The 5,214-nt window shown below is 37.9% G+C and overlaps 1 pseudogene; it reads left to right on the top strand.

The window, feature by feature from the left end:
- Window positions 1-2,545: 2,545 nt before the first annotated feature.
- Window positions 2,546-3,365, top strand: LOC118933110 (olfactory receptor 52B2-like; annotated as a pseudogene).
- Window positions 3,366-5,214: the final 1,849 nt, after the last annotated feature.

Genomic DNA, 5,214 nt, shown 5'->3' with positions numbered 1-5,214 from the left:
CTAGGGTTTCCTGGAATAAACTTAATAAACTGTTGATTCAGATGCGCTCTTGATTCCTCTGGATAATGTAGTGTAAGTACCCACTATCCAGTGTGTACATCCTGATAGTTGAACTGCTGTAGACATTTTTACTGTGTAGGGCTGGGAGTAGGGCTGATTTTTTCCCAGAATTAAAGTGGCTTAAAGAAATACTGAAACACTCAAATGAAGGTGTATTAAAACTCACATTTGTTTAAGTTTAAACATAATATTTATGCAAAAAGACTCATAAGTAATATTTTCAAAATTAGGGAAAAATTTGCCATTAAAAACACATATCATTTTACCTTCTGTCTTAGGCTTCTACATGGCTCAGTAGAGCACAGTCAAGCCTATCTTTGTTTAAAATTTTGATACTTTGTACATTGTGGATACTTTGCATTAATTTTGACTTTAAAAGTATTTATTAAAATATTATTTGTCTTGTTTACTGAGTTTTTGGTGCCCACTTACATTTTACACCCAAGGTTGAATGCTTCCTCCCTTTCACTTTAGTCCAGGCCCTGGGATATCGATACCTGGAGGGCAGAGTAGGGTTGCAAAGAAAGGCAGCCCCTGATGATGTCTTGAGTCTACATAAACTTGATGGTAGAAACATCCTTTGCAGTTTCAGGAGCAAAGACATTTCCCCTTGTACTCAAGCCAAAATGGGTTTGGACGTCTGCTGCTTATAATGTAAGGTGTCCTAACTGATACGTAGAGAGAAAAAAGAATTACACATTTTAATCTTCAATTTGCTATTTCACTTAACTCTAGGATATGGCTGATATTCCTTTTTTAAAAAAGGAAACAAAATGTCCCATTGTGATATATGTACCATAATTTATTTATTGCCCTATTGATGGATGTGGAAGTTGTAATAATTTCCCTTACTATAGAGACAATATAGCAGTGAATAAATATCCTTACAGTTACAGCTCTCTGTTCTCATGCTGTGCCACCAGCTCTGGGAGATAATTGTTTTCCTTATTTTCCAACTGGTAGGAAAAGTATGATATTTCAATATGACACTAATTTTCATTTCTTTAAAATTTGAGCATCTATTCATATATATTTTGGGCATTTATTTTTCTTGTAGTGTGGATTGCCTATTTTGATTCTTTGCATATTTCCAATTTTTCTCATTAACTTTTTACCAGTTTTTGGTATTTAAGGGTATTAACCTTTTGTCTATGATATGTTCTGTATTTTTTTCTCCTAGAATTTTCATTTTTTTTCTTGTCTATGCTTCTGTGTAATTACATTATTCAATTATTACTGTCTATAAAATACAATATTCTTACCTTACTCAGGAAGATCTTTCCAACCCCCAAAACATTTTTTTCTACATTTTCTCTTAAGATCTTCACTTTAGTTTTTAATATTTTTGTGGTTTTATTTTTTAATATACATCTTTAATTTATCTGGAATTTCTATTTGTTTACTGAATGAGGTGAGAATTAATTTTATTCTTTTAAAAAATAGCATCATCCAATATCCCAGTGCCATTAGTTGAATAGGCTTTCTTTTCCCACTACACTGAAATGCTACTTTATCACATTTGAAGTGCCAAATATACTTACACTAATTTTTGGGCTTTCTAGTAACTTGATCCTCTGAATAACAAGTAGCCTTTATTCAGTGTTTTTATGCCAGGCACTATATGAGGTAGTTTAAGGGAAGTATTTAATTTAATCCTTGCATGGTTAAGCAGGAATAGTTCATTTTCACAGATCAGGCTAAATAACTGAGATGTGAAAAACTTGCCTTTTGTCAATATTTGTCAATTTTTTGTCAGAAAGTTGGATGCCCAGAATTTGAACCTGGGGAAGGCTTCCCAGAAGATAAATATTTAGATTCTGAATTTGGAAGTTCAGTAGGTTTAACCAACTCTAAACATGGAGAAGTATGGTCCAGATTAAGAGAAAACCTTGAGAAAAGTTATGAAGGTTGAAAAACTTGGGTTTTCTGTGGAGGATGGATTGTAGTCCAGTGTAGCTTTGTCGGAATGCCTAAAGGGGATTAAAGCTGGAGAGGAGAGTGACAGCACGGTTGTGGAGGGCTTTGCATGCTGAGAAGTTTAGCTTGAATCCTGTAATCAATAAATCATTATATGAAGGTTGTAAGAGAAAACACAAGAAGATTTTTGTTTGTATTGAGCATACCACCAAGGCTGCAGCATAGCGGATGGATCTGGAGGGGTTGAGGATGGTAAGCAGAGAGATGAGGAGACCAGATGAGTTAGGATGTTCTTGCAACAGAACGGAAGGATGACCGAAGTCTGAGTAGGAGCATGTAAGTGAGAATCAGGATTTGTGTGTGGATTCTAAACACTGCTGCATTGTGATCAGGAAGCTTTATGTATATTTATGTTTGCAGTGATAATGTAGGAAGTGAAAACATAACACTAAGTTAAAGTGCAAGAGATTGATTCCATTATCTAATGTATCTGATGTTCCACTTTTAGTGAAACTTGTTGATTCTGCCCACTTTCTGTAGTCTTCATAGAAAGACTCCCAAAGCAGGCATGTTTGGTGCTAACCTCACTACCTTCCACCCTACTGTGTTCATCCTGCTGGGCATCCCAGGACTGGAGAACTACCACACCTGGCTTTCCATCCCCTTCTGCCTCATGTACATCACTGCAGTCTTGGGAAATGGAGCCCTCATCCTTGTTGTTCTCAGTGAACGCGCCCTCCACGAACCTATGTATGTCTTCCTCTCCATGCTGGCTGGCACTGACATCCTGCTGTCCACCACCACTGTTCCCAAGGCCCTGGCCATCTTCTGGTTCCATGCTGGGGAGATTGCTTTTGATGCCTGCATCACTCAGATGTTTTTCATCCATGTTGCCTTTGTGGCTGAGTCAGGAATCCTGCTGGCCATGGCATTTGACCGCTTTGTGGCCATATGCACTCCCTTGAGATACCCAGCCATCTTGTGAACACATTGGGGTGGCCAGATTGGCCTGTGCTGACATCTCTGTCAATATCTGGTATGGTTTCTCAGTGCCAATGGTGTCAGTTTTGGTAGATGTTGTACTTATTGGCGTTTCCTACACTTTAATCCTCCAAGCTGTGTTTAGACTACCTTCCCAGGATGCCCGGCATAAAGCTCTCAATACCTGTGGTTCCCACATTGGAGTCATTCTCCTCTTTTTCATCCCATCCTTTTTTACTTTCCTGACGCATCGCTTTGGCAAGAATATCCCCCACCATGTCCACATCCTTCTGGCAAATCTCTATGTGTTAATTCCCCCCATGCTTAATCCCATCATCTATGGAGCAAAAACCAAGCAAATCAGGGACAGTATGTTTCACATGCTACCTATTGTGGGGAAGTCCTGAGAAAGCTCATGGTTCCTTCATAATTTTCTTACAAACTGCAGAAAAAAGAACATACCAACCAAGTTCCCAAGTTTAGTTACAGTGTGTTGCAGCGGAAAGCAAATAGGCTTTGGAATAAAATGCATCTGGATTCAAATCTTGGCTCCTTACTTTCTGATTTTTGGCCATGGGCAGTTTCCCACCTTTTGAAAATTTATCTTTACTGTAAAATGGAACTAATGCTCAATACCTGTGCTCTAAGGGTTTGGTAAGGATTAAATTAAATCTGTAAACTGGTACATTGTTCAGCACTTAGTGGGTTCTCAGTGTTAGCTATGATTCTAACTCTGAGTTTTTTTGTCTGAGGAAGACATTTTAGATTTGATGTGTATTAGGTTTCCAGTATTTCCAGAGGCTCCTCTGCCTTCTGCTTTCCTCTCAAGACTGTATGATGACCATTAGCACCTCCAACACCATTACCATCATAACCACAAGTTTGCTGCACAAGTCTAATTAAGTAATGAATATAAAGGAGTGCTTTAAAAAAAACATTAAGCTGTTGAAAAATACTAAAGTTAATTATATTTTATATGTAAGGAATTCTCACCATTATTGTATTGAAGAAATCTCTTTACTCATGGTTGAGTAACACAGACACAGACGTTGCTCTCAGCTGATTGAGCTGGACACATGAACAGGCTATGGGGGTCACACTAATAATAGAAAATGTATCATACAAATATGCAGATGTTAAAAAGATGAATTAAGCTAATATTCTATGATTCTATGTCCTCTTCTCTATCTGTACTTCTTTCCCGAAATTAGAGATAGTTGTATGGCTTTAAATTCCATTTCTAAATTAGGATGACTTCCAGATTGATATCTCCATCCTAGACTTTTCCTTTGAGATCCGTATTCATATATTCAACTGTTTCTTATCATCTCCAGTTACGTTTGGTAGGCATGTCAAAATAAACATGTCTGCATTAGCAAAGTGAATTAGTGCATTAGTGAATTAGCAAAACAAAATTGCTCTCTCATTTATAGTGTAGTGTGAGTCAACAGGCTCTCTTTTCCATTTAGTGACTCAGGAAATCTGGATCCCTCCATCTTGTGATAGTTGTCATATCAGCATATATTTTTTGGTGTTGCCAAAGCAGGGAAAGAGAGGGAAGGGTGTGGTACCCACTTATTGATTGATCAATTGCCTTGGTCTTGAAGTGATTTATCACTTTTGCTCACATTTTCAATGATGAGTATGTTGCTTTAGGCCATAACTCAGCTTCCCAACTTCCCAAGGGAAGGTGGGAAATGTAGAAGAGTTCATGGACTTGCTATGAGTACTAATTGTCTGTGCTTTGGTCACCTAATGTTTCTTTGTTTTCTTCTTCTCATGTACAGAACACACTCAAATCCTCTCCACTGGAAAGACTCCAATGTCCCATTGGACACTTCACTGGGGTCAAAGTGTAGGATCTTCAGGTTATATATAAGGACTTCTCTATCAGATTTGGTTGGGGGTCTTCTTGGTCTAACCTATGAATTAAAAGGAAATTTATCTGCTCACTTCCTCCCCACTTACTAAATATATAATAGTGTAACAGGGACATTAATCAACATTAACTTCTCCCAAAGGAAAGAGGATGCATGTAAGATACATGATAGTCATGAATTTGCAACAATTTTGAAATCCCCATTGGGCAGACACTGGGAAGCTCCATGCCCTGGGTTTGAGAGAAGTTTCTTGATTAGACTCTCTAGCAGAAACTCTCTGGTCCATTTCTCTCTATGACCCATGGAAGCTTCTTTCTTTCCCATTAACTTCTCAGGCCATATCTAAAATGGACATTGGGGAGTATGTCCTTCTTGG

This window comes from Manis pentadactyla, chromosome 9, assembly GCF_030020395.1.
Source record: "Manis pentadactyla isolate mManPen7 chromosome 9, mManPen7.hap1, whole genome shotgun sequence".
Taxonomy (NCBI): Eukaryota; Metazoa; Chordata; class Mammalia; order Pholidota; family Manidae; genus Manis; species Manis pentadactyla.
The sequence above is the reverse complement of the archived record's forward strand: the minus strand, read 5'-3'. Positions and strand labels throughout refer to the sequence as shown.